At 40.4% G+C, this 24,065-nt stretch overlaps 1 protein-coding gene across 2 annotated transcripts in view; it reads left to right on the forward strand.

Annotated features, from left to right (window-relative positions):
- Positions 1–684: 684 nt before the first annotated feature.
- Positions 685–24,065, forward strand: part of MTM1 (myotubularin 1) — a 110,685-nt gene continuing 87,304 nt past the window's right edge. For both annotated transcript variants that reach the window (XM_053580162.1, XM_053580163.1), the window contains exon 1: positions 685–743. The gene's annotated coding sequence lies outside the window, so the exon portion shown is untranslated. The remainder of the gene's footprint in view (positions 744–24,065) is intronic.

The raw sequence follows: 24,065 nt of genomic DNA on the forward strand, positions 1-24,065 counted from the left end.
TGTCTTCTCTCTTTTTCTCCCTTTCCCTTACTTTTTACTGTAGTAATGGTCGTGTGACCGAAACCTCAAAAAGTAGGAGGGATTTTAGTCTGAAAGGTTTCCTTTCACTATCTCTAAATAGCGTTCTTGGAAAGGTGCTGGCGCAGCATGTGGACACCCTAGCTGTTGGCTGGTTTTGTGAATTGCAGATCCTGCAGCAGAGTCAGTGATATTTCTCTTTCTTATAGTATCTCAACTTTATGCAGCCAATGCTATGTACCCAATAATAGCTCAATTTAGTGACATGCACTGAAGTCTTAGAGATTTCCCTTTGGATTTCCCGTTTTTTGAACAACAGTGAGACCCTGACAAAAGTTTTGGGACTACGCTTCCCAGAGGACTCTGCTCGCGCCGACTCCAACTTCCCTTACAAGGGTGGCTCTTGACATCTTAGCCCTGCCCATTCCCGGCACTGTATAGGAAACTACAACTCCCAGCTGCTTCCACGCGCCAGACCCGTCAAAGAGCGTTTCCCAGCGGCCTAGCGGGCAAAGAGCACCGCCCCTCAGAGCGGCTCCACAGGCCCACCCGCCTCCTTCCGCCCGCCCCGCCTTATCATGTGACCCATCCCCACCAACCGGCGTGCGGAGGAGGGCGGTGGGCGGTGGCTGGGGGCGGGGAGGCTGGGGGGCGGGCCCCGGAGGGGGCGGAGCAGGGCCCGGAGCGGAGCAGCCTGGCAACCGCGGTGGCGCCAGGAGCCTGAGGTGGGTGCGCGCTCGGGGCTGGCCTGGCTCTCAGCTGGACGCTGCGGGGACCCGTTGTGGAGGGCATCGGGAGGAGGAAGTTGGGACTCCCCAGGCCGGCGAGTTGTGCGGGGCCTCGACTCACCCGTGGGGGTGGGTGGGGGTTCGCCCAGCGTCTTCACTGTCCCCGCGGGGCAGGGCTGAGGCCGGGGACTAGCAGGCAGGTGCCTCCGGCTTCTCCGGTTCTCCCCGCCCAATGTCCCCGGCCTGCGGCGGGCGAAGGTCGGGACGGGAATCGGGGTTGGCTGGTTGGGGAGCGGGGAGCGGACCTCTCAGCCGCTGCCCGGACTTTGCTTCTCTGTCCCGGGCCGGTGAGCGGGCCAGGCAGCCGCCCTGCCTCCCTGGCGACGCGCGGAGGCTGGTCCTCGCCCTGGCCCTCTGCGCAGAGTGGGTGCCCGCCGCATCCCCCGTGGGCCCTGCAGAACGGTCGCAGCCGGCCACTGGCCGAAAAGCCTCGATGGTCTCTCTCGGCCAGTGTTTCTATGTCACACACAGGCAGTTTATATGCTTTTGCAACAGTTGAGGGACGATCTTAGAGGGAACGGTTCGTTCCCTGATACGCAGTCGGAAGTGTGCACGGGCACGAGCAAGCGCCCTTGGTCGGATTGCCTCCCTTAACTGTCTTTTGCTGCGCTCAGGAAGTGAAAACTAATTTTAGTATTTGCTCAAGCAAATAAGAAGTGAATCTGCTGCAAAAATTATACTACGGGCTTTATGGACGCATAGAACGTATGCGGTGAAGTGGGTTGTGACTGGTTTTTAAACAGATACATCAAATCTTCACAAGAATAGAATCATAGCATTTTAGAATTGACTGGGACATTGAAGTTCACAGTTGTTCCTTTTGTTTCCTGGGTTGGGGAACTGAGGCCCAGAGGTGGTAACTAATATGACCTAGGCTTCAGGGTAACTTAATGGCAAGACTAATGTCACAAGCCAGGTCTCTGGGAGTATCCTGGTGTCTATCTAGTTTAGGTTCTTTTCACCACAGCTCAGTTTTATTCCTTTTGAAGTATCCACCTTAGAATCTTGAGATGGAGCCAGCATTTTGCTGTAGTGCAAATCAGTTTGGATTTCCTTCAAAACCACTTTACCAACCAAATAAGACAAACCAGGTTTGTTATTTCATAGACATGTTTTGATTTAATCAAACATTAAATTTGGGTGGAATCGTGTATTTACCAGATTTGACTTCAAATGGCGGCTGTTTCACAAAATAATCCCTACCCTTAAGAGAATCCACACCCTGGAGGAGATTCAAGCCATTGGTGCTGTCTGCAGCATCAGTTTATAGCAGCCTCCTGAGTTGCTTAAAGGTGGATAACATTCACTGGGGTTTATAAATTCTAGGATGGTTATTAAATGATTGTTTTCCATACCTGAAAGTTCTAATATATTTATCAAGTTGTCAGTGGATTCATTCATTCATTCATTCATTCAATGCTGGAGTGCCCATGGTGTGCTTGCAGGGACCTAAGTGCTGGGAAGATAGCAAAGAGCTCCACTGATGAGATCCCTGCCTTATGGAGTTTATGTGTGGGGAGGCAGACGATTAAAAAAAACAATGATGTGTTTCCAGCAGAGAGGAGCTCTATGAAAAAAATGGAGCTCTAAAACTTTATAATAATAGTAAAACAGGCTAGCATGATTGACAGTGACGTGGGCATTGCTTCAAATTGCTAGTTTTAGATTGTCAGCTGCTGTTCCATTAAAGGAAATAAATCTGAAAGTAAATCTGTCTGAATCAAAGAGATTCCATGGAGTCATCATTTCTCCAATGAGTGTCTCTTGGATGGTAAATTTATCACAACCTGATTTTTACTTGCCTTTCCCCTTTTGCATACAAAGAGTGATTTCAGACACCTAGGGAGGAGTTTTTCAAATCCTTTACAGTTTCTGTAGTTAGATACCTCACTATAGCTAGTAGTTCACTCATGCTAGCTACAGAAAGCTCTGCCAGGTCACTATTGGTTGTTGATTTCATGTCTGTATCTGCTGAACTCTGAGGCTACCTTACATAGGGGATTTTTCTTCCCGTGTGTTGGTTTGTACCTGTTATCTGAAATGATCTTCAATCTTTGTGTTGTGGAGTTTGTAAGGAAACTAGTTCATTTCGAGTAGCTCCAGAATAAAGAAGCATTCACTCATAAAATGGCATTACTGGTGGTTTACTGTACAAGTTCATCTGCTGGAGTCCTTTCTCAGTGCTCATAGTCTGTGTGTTCAGTGGCTTCAAAGCAAATCTAAATATTCTTCTAGGTCAGATAAATGATTGAAGTTACAAAACTTACTTCAATATTCTTTGCTCCAAAATGAAAGGGGGATTAAGAAAATATAGTTACATTAGAAACCACTGGCTAGCATTTTTATTGAAGGCTCCAAAAGAAGGAAAGAAGTGGAGATTCTGTAAGAATTAGTAGGTGACATTTTCAAGTGGTGGGCAGAGGATTTCAAAGGCTGGGATTTCTAGTTATTTCTAAAGTTTATCCAGTTTTATAACAGAATAATAGGTTGTTTTCATTGTTTAGTAATTTCCCTTCCCTATTTTGACCTCTTTGAAGTTCTGCTTTCTTTATTTTCTAGTTTCTCAGTTTATTATCCCTTCTCAGAAGATGTGGGAGATAGGGAGTCTCATTTGCCTACAAGGTGTCAGTCTGGAATAGGTGGTCTGCCAGGATTTGAAGCCAGGCCCCCAAGAGTTGTTAGGGGGATGAGTGAATATTTATGTTAAGTGCATAGAATAGCATGTTGCACATAGTAGGCAGAATAAATTGTTATTGACTTGAATAATATGGAACTCCTTTCTTTTCAAGAACATATTCTAGCTATGTCTTAATTAGCTTTTGGAAATCCAGTAAGCTTGATTTTCTAGACATTTCTCTGCATTTCATTGTTGTCATGAGATTCAGTTTCAGGTGACATTGCCAGCATTGTCCTCAGATTCTTATAGTACTAAATTCCCTTCACCATTTGGACTCAGAAATTATTTGAGGCCATATTGTGTTTGTTGGTACAAACAATAATAGAGCAAGAGAGGCCTTCTTTCCATTCTTCTGCTTTGAAAGTGAGAGTGTACCAAGAGACCCAGTTGGAGTTAGTTGAGTTAGGTTTAGTTGCCATCCTGTGGTTGGAGGATGGTTTTCCATTGGAAATGTTTGTAATGTGTTTTTCCACAGTGACTGCTGCAGTAATCCCATCCGTTTCTTTTTAAGAATGTGGAGGCATCTCTAGAAAATTGGCATTGTACACTAGTGCTTTCTTTCTGTTTCTACCAGAGGAACAATGGTAAACGAGCTTTTTGTCTGGGTGAGGTGGTAGAAAGCTTCCTGAATTTGGATTCCAAAAGCTGGGTTTAGGTCCTAGTTCCCCTCCTTAACTCTGTGATGCTGGGCAAGTCATTTAACCTTGATGCCAGTGGCTCTTCCGTTTGCAAGACAGAACTATGAAAATGTGCCCTGCCAAGTTTCCAGAGTTCTTCAGAGAATCAAATGTGCATCAGAACCCTTTATAAAGCTGCAGCATAATTATTATTATTGCATTAATATGTTGTATAAGCAATTTCTATTTGGAGAACTGATATCAGAAGGCAGCTGTCCTTCCTGTTGTTGGCCTGTCTTCCCTGTAGCTGTAGATGTGGCCTCTCTGCCTCAATCTCCCTCTTCAGCCACCATTGAAATATGCAGGTGTGTTATTGCCTCTCTCATAGGAGCTGGAAGCCATTGGCATACTTTAACAAGTTTCCATTTCATTTATTCCCAAAATGGTAGTACTGCATAACCAGCAATCAACAGGGTGACAGCAAGGTGATCTTGTTTTGGGGAATTTTGCCTGCCTCTTTCCAAAGTGTCTCAGAATAGAAGTCTTTCCCTTTTCCAGTTAAGAAAAGGGCCCTCAGGCTTGCAGCCCTGCTATGTTCCCAGTCCCTCCTGCACCAGATTGTACTTCCTATACTTCTGGTGTTAGGATGAAAAGTGACCCAGGCTCTGGAGAAGAGATCCAGGGACTTGATGGCTCCAGGTTCATGCCATCTTCCTTGCTGGAACAGGATGGGTAACTGAGTGCCCTTTTCTGGTTACTTGAATTTGTTTCTCAATATCTTAAAATGACTGCATAAGTAGCACTTCAAAATTTCAGGTACTTATTAATTTAGTACTGCTGTTCCTTGCATATTTCAGTATTTTTTCATCTTCCATGGTTGTAATAAAAAAGACTGAAGTTGGAAACATTTTTTCTGGTTGTGTGAAACCCAAGATGGCCCTATGCACACAGTAGGTATTTAGGAAACATTCTTAGTCTGGAGTTGGACAAGGGAATCCAGCTTTAAATTGTTCAGGAATGTTCATTTTAACCAATTCTGTCACAGGTCTAAAGATCTTGTTCTTTGTCTAAGGAAGAAATGGAGCTCATGGCTTAGCTTTTCTTGCAGTAGTCAGCTGGCAAATGAATAAGGAAGTTCTTTGAGTTCAATGATTGCTTTGCCACCCCTTTCTTCTCAGCTTCTTGATTTGTGGACTCTTGTTATGAGCGGTTTGAGTATAGGTTCGTTTTTTGCTTTGCTTGCTGGTATGTTTGGGGTGGAAAGGAGTAAGAAAAGTTCAAGGGGAGTAATTGAAAGAAGAAAAATAAAAACTAACTTGTTTGTAACTCATTCCCCTCTCATCCCTTGCGTACAAACCTTGACAACACACAGTGATGCCCTTTCTTTAGCATGTGATGGTTGTTACGTGTTGATAGCATGCCCTTGAATTCTTTGTGAGAAGGAAGCATTCTTTATTTCCTCTGAGCCTTTTCAAATGGAATGGGCTGCTGGGCACAGTGTTGTTCTTTCTCCTTCATGGGGGATTATTGAGACAGAGGCGAGCTGTAAGGGAGAGGGTGGTGGTGCTTTAAGTCGCCTTATATGACCTTTAAATTGCTTTATGGTCCTGAGATTACTTAGGTGGAGATGCAGGAGAATGGGGACTCTGCTTAATTCCAGCAGGCCTGGAATTGACCCAGGCTGTTTTACTGAACTAGGAAATGAACCTGAACGATAGTCAGCCCTCACTAGGGACATGCAATATACAACTCACTGGCTGGTCAGTATTATTTGTGGACAACAGTGAGAAGGAAAGTTTTCACTTGAATTTAGTGAGATCCCAGGAGGGTGCTGCAGTTGACACTGGTTATATGACTAGCAGGATGTAAGAAACGCCAGCCAATATTCCATTTTGAGTTTCCTGGTTTTGAGGTGTTCTGAACCTGGGAGAGAAAGCACGCGGTCCCTACTGACCTTACAGAGGGAGGACTTTGGATCCCTTGCTGTGATAGAGAACTTTTTTTTTTTTTGCAGTTTTCAGGGCCCGGGCTTGAACCTGCCACCCCCGTATATGGGGCCCGGCGCCCTACTCCTTGAGCCACAGGCGCCGCCGAGAACTTATTTTTAATCAGTTGAGGATGGGTCTAACCCTGCTGGACATTTCAAAAATTATTATCAACTCTAATAATTTACCCAGAGGTTCTAATTGCACCTGCCATGAAACAGTTGTTCCTTATTAGTAAAGATTGACCTTGCTCCCTGTCCCTGTCCCACATCCATTAACCGCCCCCCATCAGAATCTACATTTTAATGAGACCACCAAGTGCTTGTATGTAAATTAAAGTTTGAGCAGGCTAGTCCAATGGCACCAGTTCATGTCCTGCCTTCCCCATCCTTTGAGAGCGCTCTAGCCAATAGAAAGAATTTGAGCCAATGTGTAATTTAAAATTTCCTAGTAGCCACCTTAAAAACGCAAGGAAACAGGTGAAAAACATTGTAATAGATTCTGCTTAACCCAGTACATCCAAAATATTATCCTTTCAACATGTAACCAACATAACTAATGAGATGGTTTTCCTTTGGGGGTGCTAGTTATGGAAATCCGGTAAGTATTTCCACTTGATAGCACATGTCAGTTTGGACTAGCCACACTCTGGTGTTCAGGAGCGACAGGTCCCAGTCGCTACAGTGTGGGACAGTGCTGCTCTGACGGTTGCAGTTGGCCTGGATTTGCTGACGATTTCATCAGATTCAAAGGCAGTGCGAACAGCCGCCTCCGTGATACCTTAACATTAGGAGTAGTCTCGAACCCTCAGCCCAGAGCTCATTGGAATCCTCACCGCGTCCCTTTGAGGTGGAAACTATTAAGCTCCCACTGAGTTTCAGAGAGGTTAGGTCTTTGGTGAGGCGCTTTGGAAGCAGCAGTCAGGAGCTGACCCCAGGCAAGTCTGACTAGTGTGCAGCCTCCGCGGCAACTTCCTACAGCTCCTCTGACTACAGGGTCTTTTCTTGGTTTCAGTTTTCAGTTTTGTAAGCCATATTGAGAGGGCGTTGTTGGTGTACGGTGTGAAATGCAAGCGTGTTTCTTGGGGGAAACTTCAAAGAACTCGAGGAATGCCTCTTTCTTCTCGGCTTTTCAGAGAGGGCGCTGAGTCCCTAAACAAGTTTCTTCGTTGAGGGAACCCTGCCAGCTGCTGTTTACAGTCACCTGGGGAGCCGTAAATACCTGCGGCTCGCCTTCGCTGCCGCCCTGCAGATTTAATTGATCTGGAGTGAGGCTCTGACACCTGCATTTTTAAGAGACAGGTTCTTGGGGGTTCTGGCCCACAGCTTGGGCTGAGAACGGCTGCTGCAGCGCTTCCCTAACGTCACTGTGTTATGAATCATCTGGACTTGGGGGTTGAAATGCAGATTCTGACTCAGTGGGTCCGAGATGGGGCCAGGGAGTTTTCCCATTTCCCTCTAGGTCCCAGGTGATGTTAAGAGTAGCAAGCTGCATCAGAATCACCTGGGGGATTTTGCAAAACCATGAGTTCCCTGGCATCATGCCTGGAGTGTGGGATTCATTAGGTCTGGGCTGGGGCATGGGATCCGTATTTGAGAAGGTGCATGCTTTCAGCACTTTACCATAAAATAGGTTTACTTTAGGTGTGTAGATGCATTTCTAGTGCATAGTTTTTGTGTCATAAGTGGATGTCGAATCTTATCGAATCCATTTTCTGCCTTTATGGAGATATGTTTTTCAACCCTTCTTGAACTAGTTAATGTGGTTGGTTGTTGTAAGGCATCTTCTAAATATATAACTTTGTAGTACGACCTAAATTTGCGTTACTGGAATAAACTCAACATGGTCATAATCTTTCTTACTGCTTGATTTGATTGGTAATATTTTTCTCCCAAGATTTTTACATTTAGGTATGTGAGATTGTCTTTGATTTTTCTGTGCTATCTTTGCGAAGTTTTGTATCATGATTGTGGTAGCTTTATAAAGTAAGTTGAAATGTTCCCTTTTTTTCTGTTCTCTGGAAGGTTGTGTGAGATTGGAGTTACCTGTTCCTTGAATGTTGATAGAACTTGTTCATAGGGCCACCTGGGCCTGGAAGATTTTAAACTACCAGTTAATATCTGCCAGTCCCATAGTGGTCTATCTTTTCATTCCTGCGTCTTAATATTTTTATTTGTGCCTTATTTATTTCTTGATTAGTTTTACTGGAGGCTTGTCAGTTGTGGTTGTAGCAACAACTTGATAATATAATTATGTTCATTTGTTTTCATTTTTAGGGATCTTTTTCTTTTTGATTAATTTTTTACTGAGTAAAATCTTTATGTAGTTGTAAAGTCAAATTTATGTCAAGGTATATTCAGAAAAATCTTATTTCTATCCCTGTCTTAGGCCAGGTGTGCTGTTTCCTCCCCCCATAGATAATCAGTTTTATTCTTCTGTTTCTGGCTTGCATAGCTGAGAAAGACACACACACACCCCTACCCCTGCACACACGCCTGTGCCTCTTTGCAGGTCCCCTTTTCTTACATATAAAAAAAGCATATACTTCATATACTTCTCAGCCTCTTGCTCTTTCCACTTAAAACGTATACCAGGAATCACTTTTTCAGAGCCATTCTGCTCAAATGTTTTGAAACAGTATTTTCATTATTCTCTAGTTCTAGTATATCTAATTTCAATTGTGATTATTTTATGCACCTGTGAGCTGTTTAGAAGTATATTTTTAGACTTACAAATGTATTTTTAAAACTGAGTTCCAACTTAACTGCCCTATGGTCGGAGAGTATGGTGTGAATGCTTGTAGTTCTTTGAAATTTGTTGGGGACAGGCTTATGTGGCATTGTGTGGCTGGCTATCTTCACTTAGCATACTGCTTTTTGTTTTCATTTTTATGTTGTGTGGTGTACCAGCAGTTCTTGACTTTCTGTTGCTACATGGTTATAGTGTAACTTATGCATTCATTAGTTGATGAACATTTGAATTGATTCAGTTTGGGGCCATTATAAATAGAGCTGCCGTAAACATTTACTCACAGGTCTTTGTGTGGATGTGTGTTTTTATTTGAATAAATACTGAGGTATGGTGTTGCTGGGCTGTGTGCTTAGTGTATGTTTAACTTTACAAGGAACTGTCAAACTGTTTTCTAAAGTGACCATGCCATTGTGCCATTTTGCAATCCCATGGGGCCACTTCCTCTTCAACACTTGTTATTATCTATATTTTAAAATTTTAGCCATTTGAGTGGATGTGTAATGATATCTCATCATAGTTTTAATTTGCATATTCCTAATGACTAGTGATGGTGAGCATGTCTTCATGTGCTTTCACCATTAAGCTTATCTTTTTTGGAGAATGATTTGCCCAAATCTTTCCCCTATTTCTTATTAAATTGGACTGTCTCTCTTAAGTTGTGAGAGTTCTTTATTCTGGATACAAGTGCTTTATCAGATATGTTATCTGCAAAAATTGTATCTCGAACTATGGGTTGCCTTTGGAAGAGCAGAGATTTTTAATTTTAAGGAAGTCCTGTTTACTTTTTTCCTTTTCCTTTTTGTGCTTTTTGTGGTCTAAGAAACCTTTGCCTAACCTGAATTCACAAAAAATTTTCCCTGTGTTCCCTTCTAAAACTTTTTTTTAGTTTTAGCTCTTATGTTTAGGTCTATTGTGGCACACATGTTCCAGGGTGCCCCCCCCCGATTTCCAACCCCTGTCGTTCATACCCTGTGTGTAAGTGGGACCTATGACTTGCTTCTAGAATGTGGAATAGAATATGGAAGAAGTATAGGGATTCTGCAGATATAATTAAGATCATAGCAGTTGATTTCGAGTTAAAGGGGAGAGTATTCTAGGCAGCCTGAATTGATTGGTAGAAAATCCTTAAAAGAGGGTCTGGGTCCTCTCTGAAGTGAGAGATTCTCCTTGCTGATTTGAAATGAGCAGCCATGTTGAGGAAGGTGGTCTGTGGGAAAGAGCCAGGGCCCTAGGCCATGCTGCTCAAGGAAGTGAGTTCTGCCAACAATCAGAATGAGCCTCCAGATGAGAGCACCACCTGGCTGACCCCTTGATTGCAGCCTTGTGAGAGCCTGAACTGGGGACCCCAGTCAAGGTATACCTAGACTTCTGACCTCCAGAAACTGGGCGATGATAAATAGGTGTGCTTATAACTACTAAGTTATAACTACTAAGTTGTTACACAGCAAACCTGTATGTGTATGTTGCATTTCAAGTTAATTCTGTATATTATGTGAAGGGTCAAGGTTCATTTATTTTTCCACATAGACATCAAATTGTTTCAGTGTTATTTATGAGAAAGACTCTCATGCCTCATTGAATCAACTTTGTATCTTAGTTGAAAATCCTTGGAGGTCCTTGCTAGGACTTCAAAAAAGATGGGCCTAATTATGGACTCTCTTCTGTTCCACTGATCTTTATGTCTCCTGGTTCCACATTGTCTTATCAGGCGTCCTCAAACTTTTTAAACAGGGGGCCAGTTCACTGTCCCTCAGACTGTTGGAGGGCCGGACTATAGTTTAAAAAAAAAACAAAACTATGAACAAATTCCTATGCACACTGCACATACCTTATTTTGTAGTAAAAAAACAAAACGGGAACAAATACAATCACACTGCCTCATGTGGCCCGCGGGCCGCAGTTTGAGGACCACTGGTTGATTACGAGGCATAATAGTTTAGTCTGGAGGTCAGGTGAAGGCAGTACCTCAACTTTGCTATTTTTCTTAAGATTGTTTTAATTATTCTTGGTCCCTCGTCTTTCCTTAGCTTGTCAACAAAATCCATTGAGAGTTTGATTGGGATTGCGTTGGCTTTATAGATCAATATTTGTGTCATGACAATAATGAGTCTTCTGATCCTTGAGCATAATTTCCCCATGTTTTTAGGTCATCTTTAATTTCTCAGCAGTGTTTGGTAGTTTTCAGCATGTGGTTCTTGGCATATTTTATTAAATGTATCCCTAAATATTCTAATTTTTCTGTTATTGAAAATGCCATTTTTGGCTTGGCAGCCATAGCTCAATGAGTAGGGCACTGGCCACATACACCGAAGGTGGCAAGTTTGACCTGGCCTGGGCCTGCTAAAACAACAGTGATAACTGCAACCAAAAAATAGCTGGGTGTTGTGGCGAGCACCTATAGTCCCAGCTTCTTGGGAGGCTGAGGCAAGAGAATCACTTAAGCCCAAGAGTTTGAGGTTGTTGTGAGTTGTGACGCCACGGCACTCTACCAAGGGTGACACAGTGAGACTCTGTCTCAAAAAAAAATGCCATTTTTATATTTCAATGTCCATTTGTTCATTACTAACAATAAAAATACAAATAATTTTTATATAGCCTTTGTGCATCATGCATCCTTACTAAATTTACTTATTCTAGTAGTTTTTTGGTAGTATCCTTAGGATTATTTACATGCATGATCATATTGTCTGCAAATACAGTTCTACTTCTTCCTTCCAATATGTTATGCCTTTTCTTTCTTTTTCTTACTAAACTTGCTAGAGTCTCTAAAAGATGTTAAATGCAATGATAAGAGTGACCATCCTTGCCTTGTTCCCACTCTTAGTGAGAAAGCCGGAAGCCTTCCTTCTTTCACCACTGTGATGTCAGCTATAAGATTCTCATAGGTGCCTTTGACTATTCCTACTTTGAGAGGTGTTTTTTTTTTTTTAATCATGATTTGATGTTGAATTATATCTGTAGAAGCTGTGTCTCAGATGGAATCTTCAGGAAGTTAGTATACCTCCTGAATAGCCTTGTTGACTCCCCACATTCATACCCATTTGCTGCCATCACTACCCAGCTCTTCCTCCTCATGTTAATTAGAATTTTCATCTGGAGCTTGGGACTTCTTGTTATTCTTCTGTGAGGCAGCATATACTGCTCCTTCAGAAGGCATAGCAAGCCGGGCAGATTCATGTGTGCCGTAGTTTTAGAACTGGAATTTCTTCATCCTCTTTCTTTGCCATCCTTTTGACACTGGTTTTGGTTCCTCTTCATTTTCTTGCCTTTTTAAAATTTCTGCTTTTGGGGAGATTATATCTTTCACATCTCCAAAACCAGCTTCTCTGCCAATAGTGCGTTCCAAAAATGTGTAAATGTAGTCCTTTCACTTTCTTCTGTAGCAGTGTTGGGTGGTCGCTTGTATTTATGGTTGGAGTAAGAGCGCCCCGAGTGGGAAGATAACTATTGTTTGTACTCTTGGATCGCTGCAAGTCTTTTTCTTTCTGACTCTCCTAGAATCCTAATTAAGCCAGTTTTTAGGGATTCCCTTTGCATGCTCCTTCTCCACTATGGCAAACTGCCTGCTGGGCAAGCTACTACTCCTACTGCTGATCTCTGCTAACATTCAAGGTCAGCCTGCTCTTGTAAATTAAGACTAATTTAAGATGTATCAAGCCTAGCGTATTCAACAATTAAAAGACCCTAGGCAGCATTCCAAAAGCCCCATGTAGAGGAAGGTCAGGAAGCTCCAAATCAAAGTTATTTAACCCATTTTTGGAATTTTTCTTTGCAATTGACTTGAGAGACCCTGGTGCCTTTAAAAAAAAAATCCTCAATACTGTCAGTCTTTGAGGAGTCAGCATTTGACTCTAGGCCCAAATCATTTTGAGACACATTTGTTAAACATAGAGTGCGCACTGCAGCTTTGGGGAGCATTGCTTTTGGTTTAAAAATGAAGATATAGTTAAAATTCATAGGACAATGTCTTATGTAGCTTTAAACTCTAAAGGTGGTTGCAAAAGAATTTAAAGAATAGTTTGAACAGTGAGTGAATGCTGAACAATGAACAGCATTGCTGGATGAGTGGGCACCATCAAAGGGGGCTGCTTTGAAGAATAACTCATTTAGCTAGGCTTTTTAACAAGTGCCTCATGACGTCAGAGCGGCTTCTCAAGGGGTGTTTTATTCCTTTTTGTCCACTAGTAATCAAACTTTCTCTTCTTTATATTTTGATAGAGTTTTTGATAAATACTTCCATGATAGAAAGGAATATTGCAGTGGACGAACCAGAAAGGTTGTACTGTTTCAGTGACTCACAGACATAGATTTTGGAGAAAGTCCTCTTTTGTTTCCTCATCTTTAAAATGAAGGCTGAGTTTTATCAGGTTTTATCACATAGATGCAAATCCAAAAATACTTTTTAAAACAAACTATGCAAGTTGGAAGCATAATGCCCTCATTTTTGTTTGATCATCTATTAGAGAATTAGAATGACAGAAATGTTAGTGGGTAAGAGAGCCTGACTTGCCTGGGTTTCAATTCCACCTTTGATAGTTATTAGCGGAAAAATTGTTTAACCTTCCTGTTCCCTGCGTTTGTCAGTTGGCATATGACAATAGTAATACTAGTTGCCTTATAAAGTTGTTGGTAGGGATTAAGTGATGTAATCTGTGCTTAGAACAATGCCTGGAAGATAGTAGATGATCAGTAAAGGAAAGCTATGATCATTAGCCATAAGCAGATATTCTGTTTTGCTTTAGTCATATTGTGTCACCTCTGTTGTTGTCTTTATTACTATTTAACTTATACCTATTATTTTTATTTAAGTTGTCTCATATTTGTCCATCTCCGCAACTCAGAGGGGAAGACGTGTCTCAATTTTTTTTTGTATCTCATTGTGGTCCACAGTTAGGCAGAAGGCGCCAAAAAAATGTATATACATTTCAAGAAAGGAAAAAAAAAAAAAAAGTTTGATGGAGGGTAAACGGCAGGACCACACCTGTGGAGCATATTGCAAGGGTACAAGTCAAATCTGTCAAGTATAGAACATAAATGTCTTAACACAATAATCAAGTAAATGAGGCAAAAGCTATGTTGATTGGTTTGATGTAACCACGTCAGATTGTATTAAAAAATCACACTGTACTCCACATATGCATAAATGTAATCATGATCTATGTGTATTTGACTTAATAAAAAAAAGAAAGGAAAAAACTTACTAAAATTGTAATACTCATACCAATAAAGTTTATCTTATATACTGCATTTTATATCACTTATAATTGCAGAATTCACTTATGACTTGAGTATTACACTTTTTTGTTGTACAATTATACTACATAGGTGGTTTATTGCAAAATGAAAATTGAGTTACCAAATAACATAAATAATTTTAAATATACACCATAGTATAAATGGTTTTACTATTTCTATAACAGCATTCATATTATGATCAATGTGCTCAAGGACAGGACTGTTTATCTTTTATTTCAATCATACCTTCTATTTCAATGAAAACTGACATTTACCAGAGGTGGAGCCAGCTAGTGGAAGGAGTCTTCATTGATTTTGCAGGACCCAGCACAAATCAGGACATAACTGGGGCGTTTCATCAAATGGCTAGAAGCATTAAACACACCTCCCACCGTTATCTAAGAACAGAAGTAATCATCTTTATTTGCTCACTATCTAAGCAGACTTTAATATTTTAGCTAATGCCTTGCAGGTTATCTTGACGGGGGCGGGGGGTGTTAATTACATTTAGCCTGGCAAGAATCAAGAGGAAAACAACATGGCTATCAGTTTAATCAAATATTATTGGTAATATATACTATTCCCTGCATATTCCCTTAACTGACTATAGGACATTTCCATAGATCTGACAAGTGATAGGGATTGAAATGTGACAGGTTTTCCTACTCAATATGCTCCCAATATACTAAGTAAACCCAAATAAAGAGAGTATTAAACTTTTAATACAGATTTTTCCTTTCTTAAAATGTGTATATATATTTTTGCACCCTCTGTATTTATTGACTTTTTTGGAACTCTTTGAAAACAGGATTAAATAAATATGCTAAGTAAGGAGTGTCTCAGAATGATTGGCTTGGTGTCATTTCATTTCATCTAAGAAGCCATACTCATATCTCAGGACTGGTTGATTTACTAGGTGTTCACTGAATGCTTATAGGTGGATTGACAAACTAAATTGTTCTGAAAGTAACCAAATGTTGATATGACCATTAGGTTGGTTGTTCAATTTCCACAGTTAACCTGCCTGTTATGGGTCAATTTGTATCCCCCCAAAATTTATATTGAAGTCCTAACATCCTCCCCATACCTCAGAAGGTGACCTTATTTGCAAATAGTGTCATTGCAGGTATAGTTAGTTAACATGAGGTCATGTACTGGTGTGGGGTGGGCCCTTAATCCAACATAACTGGTGTCCTTAGAGCACACCATGTAAAAACACAAAGATGCACAGGGAGAATGCCATGTAACAACAAAGACAGAGGTTGGAGTGTAGCTACCACCAGAAGCCAGGGAGAGGCAAAGAAGCATCCTCCACAGAGATGTGAAGTGTGAGCATGTGCACACACACGTGTGTCTGAGGTGCTTGGGAAAAACTTCCTGTGTCTGAAAATTTTCAAATGAGGATGTGGTGCTGCAAAACTTCTACTTTCAAGTGGCAGTTCTTGGAAGAATGGTTTCTCTTATTTTTTTTTTTATTAAGTCAAATACACATAGATCATGAATACATTTATGCATATGTGGGGTACAAAGTGTTGATTTTTTTTAATACAATCTGACGTGGTTACATCAAACCAATCAACATAGCTTTTGCCTTATTTACTTGATAATTGTGTTAACATCATTTATGTTCTACACTTGACAGATTTGACTTGTACCCTTGCAATATGCTCCATAGGTGTCAAATGGCAAGTTATCATCTCTAATATTTTCTGTTTTCCTAGAAAATTGCATATCTCCTCTAGAATTCTTTTCTCTACCCTCCCTCTCCACCACTAATTCCAGTTGGAAAAGTCTTTGTCCATAATGCCCAATCCCTGGGCTTTTCTTCAGAGTCCCTTAAGCCAGAGCTGAGAAGATTCTTGGAAAGTAAGATGTTTTCAACTGGCACCTTCATTGCTTTAAGAGTTCCAACTATTTACGTGTTTCTGTTTTTCAACAATTCCTGTTTTAACTTTTAGGAAAGTATCTTTTAATTATACATTTTAAAGTGTACAGAAAGTATACTTTAAAGAGTTCAAGAAAATAGTTACTTTCATTGAGCAGATCAGCTGGGTTCATGAGTTGTGGAATTGGCAGGTGGATGGGAACTTGATCTTGTTCCTATTTTAAAACTGTTTACTGGCAGGTATTTCACCGTTGAAAAAAATCTGGTGAAATTAATAATCTGTTTAAATGTATAAAATATTGCTAGGTAGCCTTTGTATATTAAAAAAAATGTAGCCTGATGGTAGTTGCCTTTTCTAATAGTTTATCCAACTTATAAAAGGTTTCTAAACTTACCCTGTTTCATGGCCACAGCTTGTGCTTCTAAAGCCAGTCAGCTGTCTTGACGACCTGCCACTTGTTATGAGAGGACCAAGAAATAAGGTGAATGGATCAGCCCAAATCTATCACTAACCAAGGGAAAAAAAATGATTCAAAATGCATTCTCCACTATGTCTGTTTTACATTATTTTTAGGCAAAAGTCTTTACAACATGTAAATAAGTAGAAGTAGGTGTAGCATGATGTTTACAATGAATTATAAACATGAAAATGATATGAAGATTGAGTTTCTAAATGAAATACTACTGAACGTCTTCTAATTTTCAAAGAGGAATCATCACGTCAAATACTTTTTGGGCCTAAGAGTTGAACTGGCCAAGACAAATTGAGAAGCGCCAGTGTGTATATGTCACATGCACCTATGTGGATACTAAGCCACTTACATGGTAGTGGGGGAGCTGTTTTGGAATAAATAAATACAGTTAGATTTATAGCCTATTTCTAGACCCCTGAGCCGGAATAGAAGGTAATGAGGTGAGATCTCTATGTTAGGGGTTCCATGGAAAGTTTCCCTGGCCTAGGAGTCAAGTGTTTTCTTTTTCTTGTTAATGGAAGTGGGTATATTGTGAAGATAAACTGCTGTACAGTTAGTTAATCAGAGTCTTGGCAAGATCAAACTGGCCATCTTAGAAAACCTGCATGTACGATGGTTAGGCAATCATAGATACTGTATATTTTATGGACAGTCAGCTGAGCTTGTTAGCACCAGTCTGAGGAATGACTTGAGTTCATTGAAAGCATGTGTGGTAGGTGGAAGGGGACTCATATCTGATGGCCTCTGTTAACACCATTTGCTGTGCTGTCACTTTACATGCTCCTCACTGCAACCCCATGAAAGTAGGTGGTATCTCACCCATTTTATAGATAGGGAACGGCAGGAATTAAGTGACATAATTAGGATTTGAAACTCGAATTGGTCTGAATACAGAAGCCCTTCCTTTTCCTCAACTATATCACACTTTTGCAGCGAGGCATAGTTTCATTTTTGACAAGCTCTGAATGGTGGGACTAATAACTTATTTTTTAGTTTAAAAGGATATGACTATTATTTGCTTTGGCTGAAGAAAATTTATTTGGAAATAATTTAGTTTAAAACAGGGTGTTGCCCATGATCATATCAATGTACACAGTTATGATTTAATAAAAAAAGAAATAAAAATAAATAAAACAGTGTGTTGGGCAGCACCTGTTGCTCAGTGAGTAGGGTGCCGGCCCCATATACTGAGGGTGGTGGGTTCAAACCCAGCCCCGGCCAAACTGCAACAAAAAATAGCTGGGCATTGTGGGGGGCACCTGTAGGCCCAGCTACTCGGAAGACTGAGGCAAGAGAATCGCCTAAGCCCAGGAGGTGGAGGTTGCTGTGAGCTGTGATGCCAGGGCACTCTACCGAGGGTGACAAAATGAGACTCTGTCTCAAAAAACAAAACAAAACAAAAAAAGGATGTAACAGGCTGCTTTTGTAAATAAAATTTTGTTGTGCCCTAACACAATCATTCATTTCTAAATCGCTGCCTCAGTGCCGCGAATGCAGAGCACAGTGGGTGCAACAGAGAATCTGGGGATCTGGGCCTTTACAGGAAAAGTTTACCAACCCTTTGTTCAAAGGCAAATGTATAAAAATGAAATATACTGCCACTTTTACATATTATAGTTTATTTTCATGTGGGTTGAGCATCCCTCCCCCTAAGTAAGCAAATGTAGACATTCACTTGATACCGTACATGGTCTCAAAGTGGTTGGAGTGTAACAGTTTCTGACCAAAGGGTGATTTGGTTGAGCATGTCTCAAGGGTTGTTCTCATTTTCTTGTTTCCTAGGTGGCCTGTGATTAGAGCAACTTTAATGCAAAAAGTCAGAATAAATTTAACCTAGTAAATCATGCATTTGCTGGTGGGGCAGGTTCTCATGGGGGTGGGGGGGTGACACTCCCCCTAGAGGCTAAGCTGGAAATGGGTGGGTTTTGTTTTTTGTTTTTTGTTTTTTTTTTCCGTGTAATGTATTAAAAGAGGCATTATTTTATTGATACATCTCTGTCCCTTTATTTCTCCCTTATATTGGAGTTAAGACAGTATGCTGACTTTCTTTTTTTTTTGTTTGAGGCAGAGTCTCATTATGTCGCCCTCGGTAGAGTACTATGGCGTCACAGCTCACAGCAACCTCGAATTCTTGGGCTTAAGCGATTCTCTTGCCTCAGCCTTCCAAGTAGCTGGGACGACAGGCGCCTGCCACAACACCTGGCTATTTTTTGGTTATGGTTATCATTATTGTTTAGCTGGCCCGGCTGGGTTTGAACCTGCCAGCCTCTGGTGTATGTGTCTGGTGCTGTAACCACTGTGCTACAGGAGCTGAGCCAGTATATTGACTTTCTAAAAGTGTTTTTAGGTTGATAATATCTGTGATTTTCATTTCATGCTTAGCAAAGGAGGTTTTATGGAAATTTCTTTTATAACAAAGGACTATTTGGTCTAGTAGTATTGAGCACCTTTATCCTGTTGGGCTTTTTTTTTTTTTTTTCAAATAAGCTTCCAAGTAAGAGGAGCTACCTTAGAAAGACTTGGAATTCTGAGAGGCTGGCTCATTCACAACTTCTTGTTCGCTGGCAGGTTTTAGAAGTCAGATTTTGAGACTCAGTATGTTTCCATAGCCATCAGGGCAGCCTCCTGAGAAAAACCATGCTTGAACTTAAACGCCAGTGCAAAGTAATAAATCACATTAAGGAATATAAAAAGAGAAACCCTGCATACCTTTTGTCACAGTTTAGTACACAACAATGTCCAAAAAAACCAAAAACACTCAGCAAGGGTCACTGATCTCAAGTCAGGTGATCGTGGGAAATAGAGCTCCTCTTGGTGTCTAGATTTCATTTGCAAAGGCCCTGTGAGGTGAGGTCTAAATAATTTTCTAATTCTGCTGCTTATACGGTTTTACAATAAGGCTAAAAAATGCCCAGCATTTGTTTTCATGTTTCTAGTTCTGTCTACTTTAGGAGTTCTGTGCAATCTTCTTTTGCATGTTGAAGGGGAAAACAGTTTCTTAGACTGGAAAAAGGGTGTAGTGGAAGAGGTTTGGTACTCTGTATTCGAGAGTTCCCCTTCCATGGATTTAAGCAACCATTCCCACCCCCGACTCCATACCGAGGGATAACTGTATCTTAATTTGAAATATCTGCTTCATGGGAAAAGTCTGTAAGGGAGGACAGCAATGTTCAAATTATTTTTGGTGGAAACTGTTTCAAATGGATGTAAGTTAACGCCACAATTTTGCCCAGAACTATCACACCTGGAACTTTCTAATTAGCCAAGGGCTTGTTGTACCATTTTATTTTATTTTTTTCTTTTTTTAAATTAAATCATAGCTGTGTACATAATGCAATTATGGGGTACAATGTGCTGGTTTTATATACAATGTGAAATACTTTCATCAAACTGGTTAACACAGCCTTCACCACATTTTATTAGTTATTGTGTTAAGACATTTATATTCTACACTTAGTAGATTTAACATGTACCCTTGTAAAAATAAGTTTGCATGAATTCCTGCTTACATGAAATGTTGGGCAAACAAACGCTAAGTTCCTTGGCCAAGTCTTCATTGCCCTGTTCATTCCCTCATTTAACACATGTATATTAAGTACCTATTGGGTGGTCAAGCAGTGTTACAAGTGCTATAAATTAAACAGACAAGAATTCTTGAGGCTTAGAGGTCCCAAAGCAGGTGTCCTCAAACTTTTTAAATAGGGGGCCAGTTCACTGTCCCTCAGACCGTTGGAGGCCCTGACTATAGTTTAAAAAAAAAAAAAAAAACAAACTATGAACAAATTCCTATGCACACTGCACATATCTTATTTGGAAGTAAAAAAACAAAACAGGAACAAATACAATCGTACCGCCTCATGTGGCCTGAGGGCTGCAGTTTGAGGACCCCTGCCCCAAAGAGTGGTTGGCTGGGTGAGTTGGGGTCTCTTCACTATGTTTCTTAGTCTAAAACTTCTCTGCAGAGATTGGACCATCACATCTGACCTGGCTTCTTTCAAGAGACCACTTAGAAACACTTTTCTGTAGGTGGCAAGGATGCTGCAGTGTTAGGAGGTCTGAGCTGGAGTTGGCCCTGCAATGACCTTCTTACAGCTGTATCACACATCCTCCACCCTCCTCTTCTCCTCCGTAACAGGAGAGGGTTGAACATCATCACAAAGGTTGTTTTTAGGATCAGAAATGGTAGATGGCTAGAGTCCTGTAGTTAGCATAGACATAGGGAATTAAGTTTCAATTTATGCTTTAAAGCCAAGGGAGCCAAAAATCAATGTTTGTTTGTTTGTTTTTTAAAAAATAATTGAAACTTGATTGTTAGGGATTTGGGACAACATATTCTGTAAACAAAAGGGTAACTGGTTTTTGTAAACTTCACTATAGCCTCTAGTTATTATCAAACTGCATTCAGTCCAACATAGTTGTTTTATAGATGAAGAAATAGATGAACTTCCCTTGCTTGGAGAGTTAGAAACAGCCAAGGGCCTATGCGCATCAGTCTACTACATTTTCCAAAGTGCCACACTGCTTCCCATTGTCCTATTAGAGCCATTATTGTCACGTACTTTAAAAAAAAAAAACTACTTTATAACTCAGATACCGCCAGCCATGCACTATCCCTGTATCAGTAGCAGAAGAGAGTAGTAACTTTTCTTCCTAGTATTTCTAAGGTCAGTACTAATTTGTAGACTTGGTCATGGTGTCAACATTCAATAATTATACTTTTGTATTAAAAAAAAAAAGCTAACGGTTAACAGAGACACTGGGTGGTTCTAAGCTCTTCACATGTACTAACTCCTTCATTTTGCCCAATAATTGAAATAGGGATAATAACAACCAAAGTCCAGAGAAGTTAAATAACCTGTCCAAGCTCAAATAATGAGTTGCAGAGTCAAAATCTGGATGTAGTCAGCTGCAGCATCTCTGCTGTCCAGCATCGTGCTGTTCCAGCTTCTGGAAACTCCAGGGATCTACTGGAGCCGTTCAACAAGAAGAGGCCCATTGTGAAAATGACACATTACCTGGACCCTTGGGTTTCTCAGATCTGTACTTGATCCAGCTTTTGATGGTAGTAGCATCTGCTGTAATTCTACAAATGAGGCCTTTAAACATAAAGGTCACATGTGTCGTATGACTCCGTTTATCTGAAATGTCCAGAGGGGGCAAATCAATGGAGATAGCAAATTTGTGGTAGCTTGGGGATTGAAGAGTGGTGAGTGACTACCAATGGTTATAGGTTTCTCTTTGGAATGATACATGTCCTAAAATTGATTGTGGCAATAGTTATACAACTTTGGATATACTAAAAAACCTTTAAATTGTACACTTGGGTGGCACTTGTGGCTCAGTGAGTAGGGCACCGGCCCCATATGCCGAGGGTGGCGGATTCAAACCCAGCCCTGGCCAAACTGCAACAAAAAAATAGCCGGGTGTTGTGGCGGGCGCCTGTAGTCCCAGCTGCTCGGGAGGCTGAGGCAAGAGAATTGTGGAAGCCCAAGAGCTGGAGGTTGCTATGAGTCCTGTGACGTCATGGTGGTAAAGTGAGACTCTGTCTCTACCAAAAAAAAAAGTATGAACCGTCAGGTATGATTTATATAAGACATTTAAATGAAGGGAAAATGGGGATTTTTATATTCATTTTAAGTTAATTTTTTTTTTTTATTGTTGGGGATTCATTGAGGGTACAATAAACCAGGTTACACTGATTGCAATTGTTAAGTAAAGTCCCTCTTGCAATCATGTCTTGCCCCCATAAAGTGTGACACACACCAAGGCTCCACCCCCCTCCCTCCGTCCCTCTTTCTGCTTTAAGTTGAATTTTTATGACAATTGAAGACATCAGAAAGTTCATTCTTCTATAGTTTATGGATAAATAGGTACAGAGAGGTGAAATTGACTGTATAACCCAGCATTTAAAGCATTGACTTGACAGTAATTTTAGTTTTAAAACATCAACTTATTCATAAAACATTTCAAATATTAAAGTATGTTATTACTAAGAAGTAATTTTGTATTTGTTACTGAAGAAAGTCTACCCCTAGCATATAATTTTGTTTAATCAATAGAAAAATTTCAAGGCAAATGTATCCAACTTGCATCATCTAGTTTATCTCATACATTCTGCTATCTCTAAGAATAATAGGTTATTTTGCTTGCATGTGAACTTAAAGTGAGGGGCTTTTCAAAGCATACTATTTTTTCTTAGTTTAATTAATTTTGGAGATATTCATCTTTTTTTAAAGTTCATTTTGTGTCATGCTACCTCATAGTAGTTCCAGATTTTTTGAGTAACCTTTTCTAGAAAGAATTATTTTCCGTTAATTATTAATTTTCAAGCTTCAGTGGTAGTTGTCTAATTCCAGTTTTCTGGCATTTAGTGAACCAATACATAAGTTTGCCCAATCATGATGTTTCACAATATTGTATATTTCCTATGCAATCATTCACTCATCAGTTGTGAGTGCCAGTATGTGCCAGGATACAGCCACAAACCAAATAGACACAAGTCTTTCCCTTGTAGAGCTGAACTCTTCTCAGGGAATCCTGAGAGTCCTAATCTTTTTTTTTTATTTCAGGTTAATTTGAGGGTACAAAGAATTAGGTTACAATGTTTGCATTTGTTAGGTTCGGTCTCTGTTGTAGTTGTGTAAGTTGTGTCTCACCCCCAGGAAGTATGCCATCTACCCCCACATTGTGCCTATTGAATGAGAGCGCACCAATCCCCCTTCTTCTCTCTCCTCTTCCTCCTCCCCCTCTGTTTTTCCTCCCTCCCCCATCTTGAATTGAATTGAGTTTTTCTCTTGTGTGGGTGTGTATTAGATCATCTGCTGGCTTCATGTTAGTATTGATTACATTGGATGCTTGCTTTTCCATTCTTGTGATACTTTACTAAGAAGAATGTGTTTCAGCTCCATCCAGGTGAAGACAAAAGAGCTAAGGTCTCCATCTTTTTCTGACTGAATAGCATTCCATTGTATAAAAATTCATTTTATCATAAGGACATTTGCACTAGACTGTTCATCACAGCTCAATTTACAATCACCAAAATGTGGAAACAACCTAAATGCCCATCAACCCAGGAATGGATCGACAAACCTAATCTTTTAAGATGACCCTCACCTGTTCATCTCTCCCCCTGTTCATCCTGGTGGTTGCCTTGTCTACATCTTCATTGCCTCTCTTGGGCATTTAAGGACAGTGGCTGGCATTGCAAAGTTATCAGATTGCTAAGTTTTATTCCAAGTTGTGTTAATATTCACTATGATGGATTTTGTTAGTGTGTGGTTGCTCTTGTAATGCAGCCTGGCCAAAAGATCTTATGAATATCCACAGTCACCTTGTTGAACTGGATGTGGTTTACCTCCCACTGACTTTATATATATCCATGTCATAAACTTCCTTAAATAAAATAACCAGAGCATTACTTAGTTTCCTGTTGTTGCTGTAATCTTTGCAAGTCTAAATAGATCCTTGCATTAAAATGGTATTTGTGTATGCTCTGAATGGGATGCTTTCATTTATGATTGAGTTACAATGAATATGCATTATTTAAATGAAATGTATACTTTCCCTAGAAAATATTGATTAAATCAACCTTGCTAATTTGATTTCAGTCAAATCTATGCCATTTTACACTGCCTTA

This window comes from Nycticebus coucang, chromosome X, assembly GCF_027406575.1.
Source record: "Nycticebus coucang isolate mNycCou1 chromosome X, mNycCou1.pri, whole genome shotgun sequence".
NCBI classification, from domain to species: Eukaryota; Metazoa; Chordata; class Mammalia; order Primates; family Lorisidae; genus Nycticebus; species Nycticebus coucang.